The sequence below is a fragment of the Panthera leo genome, chromosome C2 (genome assembly GCF_018350215.1).
Source record: "Panthera leo isolate Ple1 chromosome C2, P.leo_Ple1_pat1.1, whole genome shotgun sequence".
NCBI lineage: Eukaryota > Metazoa > Chordata > Mammalia > Carnivora > Felidae > Panthera > Panthera leo.
In genome coordinates, this window is record NC_056687.1 from 37,050,820 (window position 1) to 37,065,454 (window position 14,635).

The following is a 14,635-nucleotide window of genomic DNA, read 5'->3' on the forward strand; positions in this document are numbered from 1 at the left end:
TTAGTAAAGAAGCATCTGCAGAGTGCAGGGGTGTGGGGTTAATATAAGAAGCTTTGGCCTCCATTCTGGGTGCTGTACGGCTCACTGGAGTCAGCCCAGGCATATGGGTGGGGAAGAAATATCATGCCAGCCCTCTCCCTCATTGCTGGAGAAGGGAGTCTGCAAACACCACTATCTGGGAAGACCTCACAAAAGAGTGAACAATATCCCCCATGTGTCCCAGACATCCCCCAGATCCCTGCCTTCATCCTGTTGTTTTTGCGCCATCAGCTCACTCAGTTGCACAATTCATCTATGTTTTATCTCTGGCATGCCAGCTGAATTTCAAAACTTCAGTCTTTAGAGACCTGGGATGGCATGGACCCATGCTGATCCTCTGGGGAAGGATCTTGCCATGCTGGGGCTGGTGCTGATTTGTACCAGGACAATCACAAGAACATGAAGAGCTTGAAGTTTAACGTAAAGTGCAATAAAAAGGTGGTGTCGAGGTTAGCTGATCTCAGCAGGTGTCTCTGCCTCTATGCTAAGGAACGGGGCAGCACAATGATGCCTGCCAGCTTTTTGTCCCCTGAGAGGCAGTGCCACTTCTTCCAGATGTACTCTAAGAGGAGAAACATCTCTCCCAGTAAATCCCAGGGGATTTTCAGATCATGCTGGCTGTTCCCTGGCCTTTGCCCTCCTTCACAGGAGAATTGCTGTGCCTGCCAGGTTCCACATTTATCATGGCTCAGACTTTTAAAACTTCAATCTTTGAGCTCTGTTGGTTGTAAAAACTCATGATAATCAACCACTCATTTTTTCAGTCAGTGGTTTTGGGGAAGTGTTTTTCTTGTGTGATCCCCTGTGTGCTGTTCTTTCTCTCCCTCTCTCAATCTCTCTCTCTCTCCCCCTCCCTTCTCTATCCATCTGCACACCTGTGATTCTCTACCCCCCCATCACATCTCCACACTTCCTGCTTTTCACCATGTGGCTTCTTCTCTCCCTCTAGTTGTGCAGTTTGTTCTTTCAGTCCTCAGTCCTCAGATCAATTTCTTGGATGTTCAAAATGATTTGATATTTACCTAGTTGTGTTGTAGGCACAAGGCAAGCATAAGAAGCTCCTACTACACAATCTTAACCCTTTCATATTCTTTAATATAGAAGGTATTATCCAAATGTTTGCTTAAATAAAAGTAAGTTGGCTTTGGAAGAGAAAATATTAAGAATAAATGTTATATTTTAAGAATACTTCTACATAAATAAATGAAAATAAATAGAAATTCTAAAAAATATCAGACTCCTGAAATTTAAACATATATATATATAACTATATATAACTATATATATATATATATATATGTATATATATATATATATATAATGTTTATTTTTGAGAGAGACAGAGACAGAGCATGAGTGGGGGAGGGGCAAAGAAAGAGGGAGACACAGAATCTGAAGCAGGCTCCAGGCTCTGAACTGTCAGTACAGTGCCCAATGAGGGGCTCAAACTCATGAACCACAAGATCATGACCTGGGCTGAACCAGTCACTCAACTGACTGGGTGGCCCCAGCATCCCTAAAATTTAAATATTAATATATTTGTCTTTGAGATCATCTAAGCAAGTGAACTAGAGATCAAGATATTTTACTTTTATGAATTTGTATCCATAAAAGGATTGAAAATACCTTCAAAGAAAATAATGATAAAAGGCTTAGGTGAACTACACACTTAGGATTAGGAATACTAACCACAAATTTTAGGATTATAAATTATCAGCAAACAACTTAGTGGTCCACACATAAAGTAAAATACAGTTTTCTGGCATGTATTTCTTTCTTTTTAATTTTTTTACTTTTTTTAATTTACGTCTAAGTTAGTTATCATATAGTGCAACAATTATTAATTTTCTTTATGAATTCAATATTTTTCTTAGTTCCACAGTCTTTCTACCATCTAAACGAGGCATTTGAGATTTTATCTGTTAAGTCTACAAATAGCCTAGGTTAGAAAAACAAAATAAGAATACTCAGAAAAACAAAAACAAAAACAAAAGAACAGAGAAATTTAAGGTAAGGTCTAATGCATGTAAACTGAAGTTTCATTATATGCTTAAATAATCTTAAAAAAGGAAAAGAAAAACACTAGAGATAAAGCTATAAAATTATCCTTTTATTGAGTCTTCCCTTGTACATTTGCTACTTAGTTCCTGGTTTAACCTGTCACCATAGAGTCCTTACTTAATAGTACAATTTTCTGTAAGTGTCCCTGATGGCCTATTGAGCCACATTTAAAATTCCAATTTTCTGTTTTATAAAACAGTGGATATTTTCATTTATCTTAAGTTATTCTGCTTTTCTAACTTGGTTATCTCTTACAGACTTTTTCATATCAGACAATATATTTCAGTGTGTTTCCTTGCCATCCTCTTCTCTATGTTTTATAGAGTGTACCCAGAATTGTCACCACCCTCAATATTTAACAGAGAATTCCATTACATGTGCTATTTACCCACTTAAATTTGTCAGAAGTAAGCCTAATTAGCTGATACTTTCACTTTTAAATTTTTGCTCTGGGTAAAATTTTACCTTTACGTGTTTAGACTAATTCTTCTTCAGTCAATTTGGACAAAATACATAATCTCCTTGCATACTATAAAGTATAATTTATGTTGGTAACAAATACACATCACTAAATTTTACTGTTTATTTCATCACACTTTTCAGCTGAAGAATAGATCACAGATTACCACAGTCAAGGCTAGCATAGTCAACATAGCACAGTTCAAATTGAAAAAAAATTTTTTTACCATCACTTTTCACTAGCATATTGTGTATTTACTGAAAATAAATTCAACTTACTTTCTAACTTTATCTATTCATTATTTATATTTTCTTACTGGTCTTAAGAAATAATAACAACAGCTTGATTGAATAGAGATTAGTGACAACAATTGGACTGTATGATATTATTTTCTCAAATTATTTACTAAATTATTGTATATTAAAAGAAAACATGTAGTTCTTAGCTAAATGTCATAAATAGCTCAGTAATTACTATTTGAATAAATGAATAATATACAAGGACTAAAATGTAGTTTGCTTTGATAGGATTTCTGTTATTTTTTTTTAATGTTTATTTAATTATTTTTGAGAGAGAGAGAGAGAGAGAGAACACAAGTGGGAGAGGTGCAGAGAGAGAGAGGGAGACAGAGAATGTGAAGCAGGCTCCAGGCTCTGAGCTGCCAGCACAGAGCCCAACACAGGGCTTGAACTCACAAACCATGAGATCATGACCTGAGCTGAAGTTGGACGCTTAACTGACTGAGCCACCCAGGAATTCCTCAAGCTTTCTGTTATTTAAAAAATTTTTAATGTTTATTTCTATTTTTGAGAGAGAGTGAGAGAGACAGAGCATGAGTCGGGGAGCGGCACAGAGAGGAGAAACAGAATCCGAAACAGTCTCTAGGCTGGGAGTTGTTAGCACACAGCCCCATGTGGAGCTTGAACTCACTGACTGCGAGATCATAACCTGAGCTGAATTGGATGCTTAACTGAATAAGCCACCCAGGCTTCCCAAGCTTTCTGTTAGTTAGCTTAGTATATTCTCATGGAATCTGACAATTGGCAAAACTTCTGTAGAATCAACAGGAAAAGTGGATCCCAAACTATATTCATAACCAGCAGATCTCATCATAATCCATATTTAAGACATTAATCTATGTTTGTGTGACTTAATTTTTGTATAAGTAACTACTTGCTATCAAAATAATAAAGTAAAACTCCTCAACATAAAATGCAATAGTCTGTACAACTTGGACCAGCAAATCATGTCATTCTTTGCTTCTACCTTTCTTTACTCTGACACACATAAATACAAAATACAAAATATGCACACACTTACTTTTCTAAAATCCAGATACTTTATTTCCTGAGTGTGCTCTCTAGACTTGGATGCTATTGCATTTGATCATACTATTCCCTGATATATATTTCTTTTCCTTCTATTTATCTTAATAAAAATCCCACCAGCTCTTATAAAAACCATCTCAAATAAAAGTATCTTTAAATACTCAATACAAACAGATTTCATTATTTTCTCTGTTTCTATAAGTTTATAGTAACTTTAGAATGTCACTTGTATTTAATAGTATTTTTTGTTTTAAGACTTGATTTACAAATACACATGTACATGCCTATGTATGGGCACATGCACACACACAATCTCTCAAAATAGATTAGTGCAGGACTTCTGTTCTCATACACATTGAAATCACCTTGAAAGTTTTTAAAGAATACTAATGCTGAGCTCTAAATCCCAGAGATTCCTATTTAATTTCAAGGGTAGTTTCAGTATACAAAATACCTTTAGGGGTGCTTGGTGGTTCAGTCTGTTAAGCATTTGACTCCTGCTTTTGGCCACGGGCGATCTCATGGTTCGTGAGTTCAAACCCCATGTCAGGCTCAGCACTGACAGTACGAAACCTGCTTGGGATTCTCTCCCTCTCTTTCTCTGCTCCTCTCCTGCTCATGACCTCTCTCTCTCTCTCTCACTCTCTCTCTCTCTCTCAAAATAAATAAATAAACATTAAAAAAAAAAAAAAGATACAACTTGCTTTAAAAACCAATCTGGGTGTTTCCAGTGCAGGGCCAGGGTATGATCCACTGAAGGAGATATGTTTTTATAAGAATGAAAGAAGTAGAGGGGCGCCTGGGTGGCTCAGTCGGTTAGGCGTCTGACTTCGGCTCAGGTCATGATCTCGCGGTTTGTGAGTTCAAGCCCCACATCAGGCTCTGTGCTGATGGCTCAGAGCCTGGAGTCTGTTTCAGATTCTGTGTCTCCCTCTCTCTCTCTGACCCTCCCCATTCATGCTCTGTCTCTCTCTGTCTCAAAAATAAATAAACGTTAAAAAATTAAAAAAAAAAAGAATTAAAAGAAGTAGAATGAGTAGGAAAAGCTATTATTTATTATCTTTCGTAGAGAGTTGCATAGGGCATCTATTCTATTAAGGTGTGTATTAATGCAAGTGTTAGAATTATCTAAATGTGAGTGCTTGAAGAGAATATGGTCTCTTCTTTGATTCCTCTGACTCAAGGCTTCCAGCTCAACAGTGCAACCACAGCAACATTTGCCTCAGGTAACATAAATAGATAAAAAAAAAACAAAAAAGAAAGGAAGCAAGCAAGCAAGCAAGCAAGAAAGCAAGCAAGCAAGCTAGCAAGAATCCAAGAAACCAAGAAAGCAAGAAAGAGAAAAGAAATAACCAAAACCATATAGATTTCAGTATCTAACCAAAATGTAATAACAGAAATTTCCTCCTTTGCCTAAAACAAATTATGTGAGCTAGCAATTTCCAGAAGATTTTACCTGGAGAAATTTTGCATGCTACAGACATAAAAGTGGGAATAAGTCATTATCATTACTAGGTCAAGTTATCTTTTAATACCCAGTAGAACGATTTTCATTCCATACAAAACCTCACCTTCAAATGACTTGCCATTTGTTTTATTACCTATAATTGCTGTTACCCCTCAAAATAAAACTAAGAGGTTTAATAAATCTTCAATGATTGTATAAAATACAAAAAGACTGCACATAATTTTCTCTTTGACCCTCTGTTGAATCCTTTCACTTGAGGGTTAATTTATATTGATATTATATTGACATTTGTTTTTTGTTTTTTTTTTTTTGAGGTGGAAATTTCTCCAAGAAAAAAAAAAGACAAATGAATAGAAATATAAATGTCTTCCCAGTCAGTACTCAAACCAACTCCTCAGTTGTTAAGTGAATTAATGGAAAGATACAATGATTTCTAATTATGAGAGAGATTATATTTGAAAGTAAAAACACAAACAAATAAGCAAACAAAACTTATAATTAAGAAAAAATAAATACTGTGAAATGTAAGAAGAGACTCAATTAAAAGGTTTCTGTATTCCTTACATTTCAAAGCATGATTTCTGTTATAATACAAATAAACTATTTCATTTAAATGATTTTAAAGAACATAGATGAGTTTCATTAAACATGAAAAGGCCAAAGACATTCTGGGCCATCAGATATAGGTGGACCATGACAGTAATTTTGAAAAAGCTAGGAGAAATGCAAACTGAAATTAATGGGCTCAAAGCCAGAAACCTGGCTCTATGAACGAAAATACAGTTCTCTACCAATTCAGGTATTCTTTTACTGGGTCATATAATTTATACTTCTAGCAATAATATAAAATAAATGAGAAAACTAATAATTATATAATACTTCCCAGATGATAAGTGTTTTGTCTATATATTATACTTTTTGAGAGAGAGAGAGAGCGCACGCGCTCATGCTTTCCAGGGATAGCTGGACGGAGAGAGAGAGAATCTTGAGCAGGCTCCATGCTCAGTGTGGAATTATAAAACTGTAAGTATTTACAGTATCACTTTTCCTCTTTTGTTTCTTAATGATACTACAGGGCTGAAGATGTAATTATTGTTTCTTACATTGCTTTACAAACCCAGTTTGTTAAGCCCAAAAGGACACAGTCATAAGGCTAGGTTATATTTTTGACATATATTACCTTTACATCATGGAAGGATATGGAAGTTGACTATTTGAAGACAAATTAATAGGAACTTTTTAGTACAATGTGAACCGGGTATAGCAACAAACAGGGGATGTTGAGGTACAGAAGCTCTAGCAATGCATAAAATCATTACCCCTGTAATCCTGAAGGAACAGAGGGAAAAAGGGGTGTCACCAGAATCCAGTGAGAGCTTGTGTATTTTAAGAAAGACTAGTTAATAGGAGACATAGTTGAAAAGCATCTTGGACCCTATAAATCCCAGACTAGAAATGAGTGAGAAAATAAACAACCTGGCTCTATTTTCCTCTCCTCTAATCTCCTGCCATTTCTGCTCTTTGGTCAAATCCATCTCAAAGTCAGAAGGCAAGGGCACCCAATTGATGTAGTCCCTAATAGTCAGTCTCCCAAGACACAGAACAGGGCAGAGGAGGGCAGGAAGGTTAACTAGACATTTTCCAGACGACCCCCATTATGTATTGTGATATAAAATCATCCAGATAAGGCCAATAGGGAAAATTAATGGGTTGATCTAGTATTGATGTGCTTGTGTACATGAATAGATGCGTTCAATTAGTGTAGATTTTCATTAACTCATTTATTTTTAGATTTCAAAAAGAGAAGACTTTATGTGAGGAAACAAATGATAAGAAACAGATCTTACTCTCTAAAACATTTTTGAAGTAAGGTTTTAGAGGAGTAATGTGTTTCCTGTGTTAATGTGTTAACCTGTAACCATAGCTCATCAAATGCTAGAATTGCTCTTTTTCCTGACTGCTGACGGGGTACCAACTCCAGTACTTTGAGTAGCTTATTGTTAAGTTGTATTTTAAGCCTCCAAACATCTTCTGAATTATTGCTCCTGTAAGTTATTGATGACTGTATTTGGAGGACAACTTTAACTCTTCCCATTAATCCAATAGTTAGCCATATGCTGCTGTTCTTTCATTGCTGTAAGATTATGAGTAATCACTCAGTTCTTCACTGCAGAAGTACCCTACATTATGCCTATGTTTTTTTACTCCCTCTAGATTTATTATAAAATAATAAATGATTTCTAATACTACTCAGAACTTAAAAAATTACTATTATTAGATATGAACTTCATTACCTAAATGTAAATTATGTTATTTTATTTCATCTTATCTTATTGACTGGTTTACTGATTGGGAGAGGGAGAGAGCTGAAAAGCTCTACAAGGCTTCCAAAATTTAAGCAAAGTACAGTTAGCCATGAAAGATTTGTATTTACCCAGAATACAGTATGCTAAGCAAAAAATATTTGTCCTGTATTCTGCAGCTTCAGGAATTCAAACTAAGGAATTGTTCCCAAATCCTTTATTTCTTCCTCACTACCAAGGTCACTTCCTCTTAGTTTCCTTTTCTTCAAAAATTCCTCCCATTTAACTTGCCTAGGTCTCTCAATTCTTATTTGCTTCCTTTTTGCATAATCCATCCTCCCTTCCTTCCTACCTTCCTTCCTTCTTCTTTTGTTCTTTTTATACCTTCCTTTATTTTCTTTCCTGTCATCTTATTATCCTATCTTCCTTCTTTTATCTTGTTTTTTCTCCTTACTCTCCAGATTTATAAGACAATATTTTATGTAACATTCAAAAATAACAATATAAAAAGGCACGTCAAATATTTTTGAGAATGATAACATAAAGAAAATAAGAGCAATGTCATTATGAAGTCCAAAATTCATTTAACTGGTGCTTTATATTTGCTGGATATGTAACAAATATTTGATACTAAGCTTCCTAATAGTCAGAGAAGAAAATAAGTTGTTTTATAAGACACATAGTGCCTTCAGTGTAAAATAAAAAGCCAGCTGAGATCCCAAAGGGTGGCACATTGACATATTCTTTTTTTCTACAAATATATAATGAGCACTTATATGTGCCAAAAATTGGTCTAGGTTCCAGGATAAAGAATTTAACACAGTAAGGAATATCCATGCCTTCGTGAAGGTTACATTTTTGAAGGAGAGAAAAACAATAAACACAATAAATACAAATAAGTATGCTAGATTGTGATAAGAGATGTAGAAAAAATATAAAATGTGAAAACAATCATTTAGCCTAATTAAGAATAAAACGTGGTTTATCTAAGGAATTAATAGACACCATGACCTTTAAGCATGTTTAAAAAATATTAGTTTTTCAGTTTATTGATAAGAATTGAACACCAACCCCTCAAATACCAATGTTATTTTTTGCAAACTAAGAACAGAATTTCCAAATTCTGCAAATTCTGGAGATTGGTTTGGCTTTTCTTAGGGATAATTAAGAACTTTAACTAAAATCCAGGCCTATATTAAATGGCTACCCAAGTTTTTAAAGAAAATAGTTATCTTTCTTTATGACTGGAAATCTGATTGTCAGCCACTGCAAAAATTAATAGACTTAATAACTGTTAATTCTTTTTCTAACAAACTTTTACTGTTATTTATTAACATGCACCATTTCACAAAGATGAAAAAGCAATGACAGCAACAAATACATTTAAAAAACAACACATTGAGATATTTTACAATCACTCAGTGAAACAGGTATTTTTCACAGGTTTCAAATAATTTTTTTCAGACAATGAAACTCATTCTTGTGTTAATTTTATATTCTAAAAACATAGATTGATCCATATTATTGAAAGCCCTAGTAAACAAAAAAAATACTTTTTAAAAGTGCAATTTTTGGCATTTAAAAGATATAGTTAGAACAAATGCACACGAAACTGTGCCAGTCTCTTCGGATTGCTAAAAAGGAAACATGAAACATGAAACATGCAACCTTTTTCTTACACTTTTTAATTTCTGTAGTAGGGGTAGGAATATTTTTCTTTATTCTTCAATTTGGGTTAGAGTTTGAGGAATGTGTTATCACTTTATCAAACTTTTACAACCAGATACATAATAATGAATAATGCATTGTATATTAGTATAACTCAACAAAGAATAATAGTAAATTCATGTTGTGAGGGGTAAAAAGCCTCTCTGACTTCTCCCCTGGCTCTCTTCCAATTTACAGCCTGTATACAGCTCTATTAGGCTATAGTTTCCACCCACACACCTTCATGGTTCTAGTGAAAGTACAACAAAAATACAGACATTAATGTGCAGAAAAGTTACATCGTATTCCCATTAGTATCATTATTTTCTAAACTACCTAATTTCATATATGTGATGATGTAGACACATTGACTCTGCTGGAAACCCTCAGTAGAAGAAGTCACTTGACACATAGTTTCAACAGAAATTACAGGATGTGAGACAAAGGCAGAGCACAGCATTAACCATTTTCCTTGTTCTGATGGTGGAAATTATCCACCCTGGGCACTGAGTTTAATTGCTGCAAACAGCTTCAGAAGTCTGCACTTTCATCCCCATTGTAGGTCAATGAGCATATTTGCATGGTAGAAATTATTAGCAACTAGGCCTGTCCCCAGGAGAGTATCCATGATGCTATTCACAGACCATTAACAACAGAGTTCACCCATGACCAGCGGAGGCTGCGAAGAAATGCTCTCTCCTTGGGAACAACCATTAGTGGACAGATGCCATTCTCTTCAGACATATTTGTTATTTACTTGTATAACTCTTACAGATTTTTGTGAAAGTTGTAAAAAACCTAAAATATTCATGAGGCATATTACTGGAGTATATTCTAACTGTTTGCTTTTAATAAAGCTGTTTTATAATCCTTATGATATAGAAATGTGTTTGGATATCTTTGGTTCATTCTTTTTTGTTTAAACTTTTGTTAAGTAAAATTAGTGGGCAGAGACATTTAAAAAGTTTGAACAAATCTAGTGATGGCTTTTCCTTTAATAATGAAATTTCTCCCAAAAAGGTAAAGCTGAAACCAACAGTATAAGATTCCTTAAATAGATTGAAGAGTAAACAAATTTAGTGTCCTGAGAAAGAAATAATGATCAACACCTAATATCCAGAATGTATCACACTGGTTTGTAAAATATATACTTCCCAACTTAATTCTTTGCAAAGGAAACTAATGCCTCTTGCAACTGAGATATTAAATATCCATGCAGGGCAGATAATCTGTGTCCTGCAATATCACATTAATATTTGGGATGGAAATTTACTGAGATAGAATGATGTGACTTTAATCAGTTTGATAAATATGAACAGAAAGGAAAAGTATAGTGATAGAGAAAAAACATTGCCAACTAAAGTTTGACAATCATAGTGCCAGAATTAACTTTCAGAGATCAGCTGATTTTTGCCCTGCCTTAGAAAAAGAGTAAGTGTACCACTTCATAAATAAAGAGAGCAATGTCTTTTTCTTTCCCCCCAGTCACTGCCTTACTTTGGGGAGTCATTGCCATTTACAGCTCTGTCTTGAGTCTTCACTTAGTATATTGAAAATCTTCCAATTGAGTCACATTGTCTTTCATATTTATTGCTAGACTCCTTTGTAGTAAGCCATGATTTTTCAGTACCATGAGACATCATCTATGTGCATGTTTTACTTGCTTTGCATCAAATTATGGTTCAGAGCTTATCATGTTGGATAATTTTAAAGATATTTTACTCCAAATGATCAGTCCTAAGGGACCTGAATTCTCATTTATCTTGACTCTATAAAACAACTATAATGTTCCTTTTATTGTTATTACTAGACAAGCACTGAGATGGCATTCTTCTACTCCTTAGCCTCCTCCATTCTCTTCCATTTCCTCTCTGACTGCATTGTATAGCCATTCCCCAAAGCCTTCTTGGTAGTTAAGAATAACTTTCCTAGGTGATACCAGAGTTTCATTATATTTTTCCATTGACCCAGTGGCATGAGAATTATGAAATGTAAGATGGATGTAACTAAAAATCCCACTGAATAATTATTGTAGAAGGTGAATAGCACTAATGTTTTCTAAAACATCTAATCTATAAATTCAAGAATCATGAGCCTGGGAAATGTATCCTTACATACAATAATAAAAAATTTATCTCCAAATTAATCATCTTTTCAGTGAAGTATAGTCAACCTAACACTAGGTGACTGGTTGGTCACTGTAAGATATGGTAGTATGTCAAGGGGACATGAATGCTGATGCCGGCATGTTGGACCTTCAGTCATGGCAATAAGCAGAACTTACTTGGTGAACCCAAATGTATGGTATTGAAGTCCTTGATTTCTGAAACAGTGACTGCTTTGGAGTAGGATTATGTGCTTCCACAACCTTGAAGATGGTGTTCACTAGAACCCAATAGAGCTGGCACCCTGATCTTGGACCTTCAGCCTCTAGAACTGTGTGAAATAAATTTCTGTCATTTACAAGCTACTGAGTCTTTGATATGTTGTTATAGCACCTTGAAAGGACTAAAAGAAGACATGCACAGAGTGGGTCTTTTCCTTCATGTGGTTAATTAAGTGTTTTACCCCAAAGCAGCTTCTTATGAGACTCAGAATATAGAATGATTTTGAGTGGTCCATCCATTCATTCCCAAACCTCCTTTATTGCTTTTTATTCTCCAAGTACTAGGAGCCTCATAAACTCTCACTTAGATACATGCTATCTTCTGATGATAAGCTAGTCACTATCACTCTAGAATAAGTTGTAATATAAAGCCAGATAACTGACCTACAGAGAGAACTCTGAGGAAGGATTGTAAATATATTGTTTTGGCTTTTGTATTGGGAAGGAAGATTTTCATCTTCCTAATATTAGAAATTCTCCAAATTAAAAGGAAGAGTTAAAGTAACGGCAGCAAAAACTAAAATGACTAGTGTTCATTACACCAGATTTTATCTTTGATAAATAACTTAAAATCAACACCAGGGCTTCAATATACACAAAGTATACAAAGACAATAGATCTTTGGTCTATTCTAATTCAAACCATTTTATCTAATTCTTCTTATTTATTAACTTTTAAAAGAAAGAATCTTAACCTCACTTTTATGGTAAAGCAATCATTCATCTGGCCCTAGAATAAACATAGATGACTTCCTTCATCTAAAGTTGAAAGATTCAACTCTTAAATGTGGTGCATTCTTGTATTTGAAATTTAAAGCACAGGCAAAAAACAAAAAACAAAAACAACAAAAAACCAACCCTCAAAACTTTTATGCAGAGTGAAATGGACACAAAAGACAATCTAAATACAATGTGACCATGGCAACCAAAGAATTCTATCTCAACAGCACTAAACAAGACTTTTGCTTAATTATATCTTCTTAATATTTCATCAATACCTTAGTCACCATGTACTGGAAGAGTTGATATCATAAATACCTTGAATATTTTCCGTAAATTTTTATACAAAATACATATATACATATATTTAAATATGTCTTAAATGTATACATGAAAATATACGAATATAAATTTGTCCACATATATACCATTCAAATAAATGGTTCGAGTACTCATGTATGCTTTCAGGTAGAAATAGCAGAAAGACTCTTTTTGTTATGGTTGATCTAGAAATATTCTGATAGTCTAGTAAAAGGTGAATTGAATTACTCACCAAACCAATACTGCTCACTCCAGGACTGTCTGAAATAAAAGGGAACAAACAAACAAAGAGTAAATTGTTTTATATAAAAAATAACTACAGTCATATTTGTAAAATGTTATTCACAATAGCTGCAGATTTGTGTGTTTAGAGCCTGGTGGATGAGGAAATTTATAAAGATAAAGGGAGACAACAAAATGAGCCAATAAGATAATAGAGGGACAGGGGAGATAATTTCCTTGATGTAAAAATACAGGTACGTTTCTAGAATGGGCAGAATTTAAGGTTCTGTTATGTAGTGTATTGTAACTATACTTTGTCATCTAGAAACATTTAGTATATTTCACCTATACAAGGACACTATGGAGGGATGGAGAAAATAAATATATCCTGAACATGAAAAAGGAAATAAGAAAATGACAGGCACTGGAAATGAATTACTGAAACAGGATTGCCAGGGATTATTGGCATTGGAGGAGCAGGTGGCTGAATGGATCAACCAGGAAAAATTTTAGTTATTCATCCCTTTTTCTCATCCTCCAAACTCTTAAAATATGGAGATGATATATGTAACTTCTCAGATTGTATACAATAAAAGTTTATGATATTCTACCTAAAATCTGAAGGCAAATGTATCCCTAAAACTGGATTTGTGACATATGTATGTCTGTTTATGCATATGACTGCACAGACATATATGTGTTTATGTTGATGTTCATTTCAAGCAAACACATCGCTTTATGACTAGGTTAACTACTTATCTAACACTCTTATTTGTATTCACACACATTATTTTGAATGTAAAAGATTCTTTGGGAATTTTTGAAGGAGAAGGAGATGACAAACAACCATTGAAAGATTGTTAAGTGCAGGATCATCATACATTTTCTGATTCAGTCTTCACAGAAACCTAAATTTTGAGAATCTTCCACAATATTTAGGCTATAATTTAGTAATATTTGTGTTAGATATTGTCTTAATAATGCTCTGTAAGAAAAGAACCCTCACTGATGTACAATAATAGTATCCATTGATGCATCTAGTGTGATTGATATGTGAGTCCTAATATTAACAGCACTTGCCCACATATCCATAGGTCAGCTGGCTGTTGGTTAATATAACAGGCCTCAGTTGAGATGCTGAGGTAAATTTGACTGCTTTGTAGATCTCACCCTCAACAGTCTCATTGGTATGTCTTTTTCATGGTGATAGCCGAGAGAAAAAAGCACAAGTGAAACTGTCCAAATGCTTTATCAAGTCTCTGTTTGCATCATACCTTCTAGAATTCCATTGACCAAAGCAAATCACATGACCAAGACCAGAATCAGAATTGGAGAGATTGCAAAGTTAAATGATAAAAGGTGTAGATCCTGGAAGAGATGAAAACTAAAGGCTTTTAAGGAAATTAATCTACCACATAATAAAATATATTTTTTTCTTTATTTCTTTTATTTCTAGCTTACAAAGAAGAAAAATAACAGCACTCAAGGACAGAATTTATGACACCATGTCTTTTGAGAAACTTACATCCTTTATAATGTAAACCACAATAATTGAAACATAGTAGATATACAGTAAATATTGTTGATATTCTTGGAATTCAGAACATTTTGTAAAATTTAT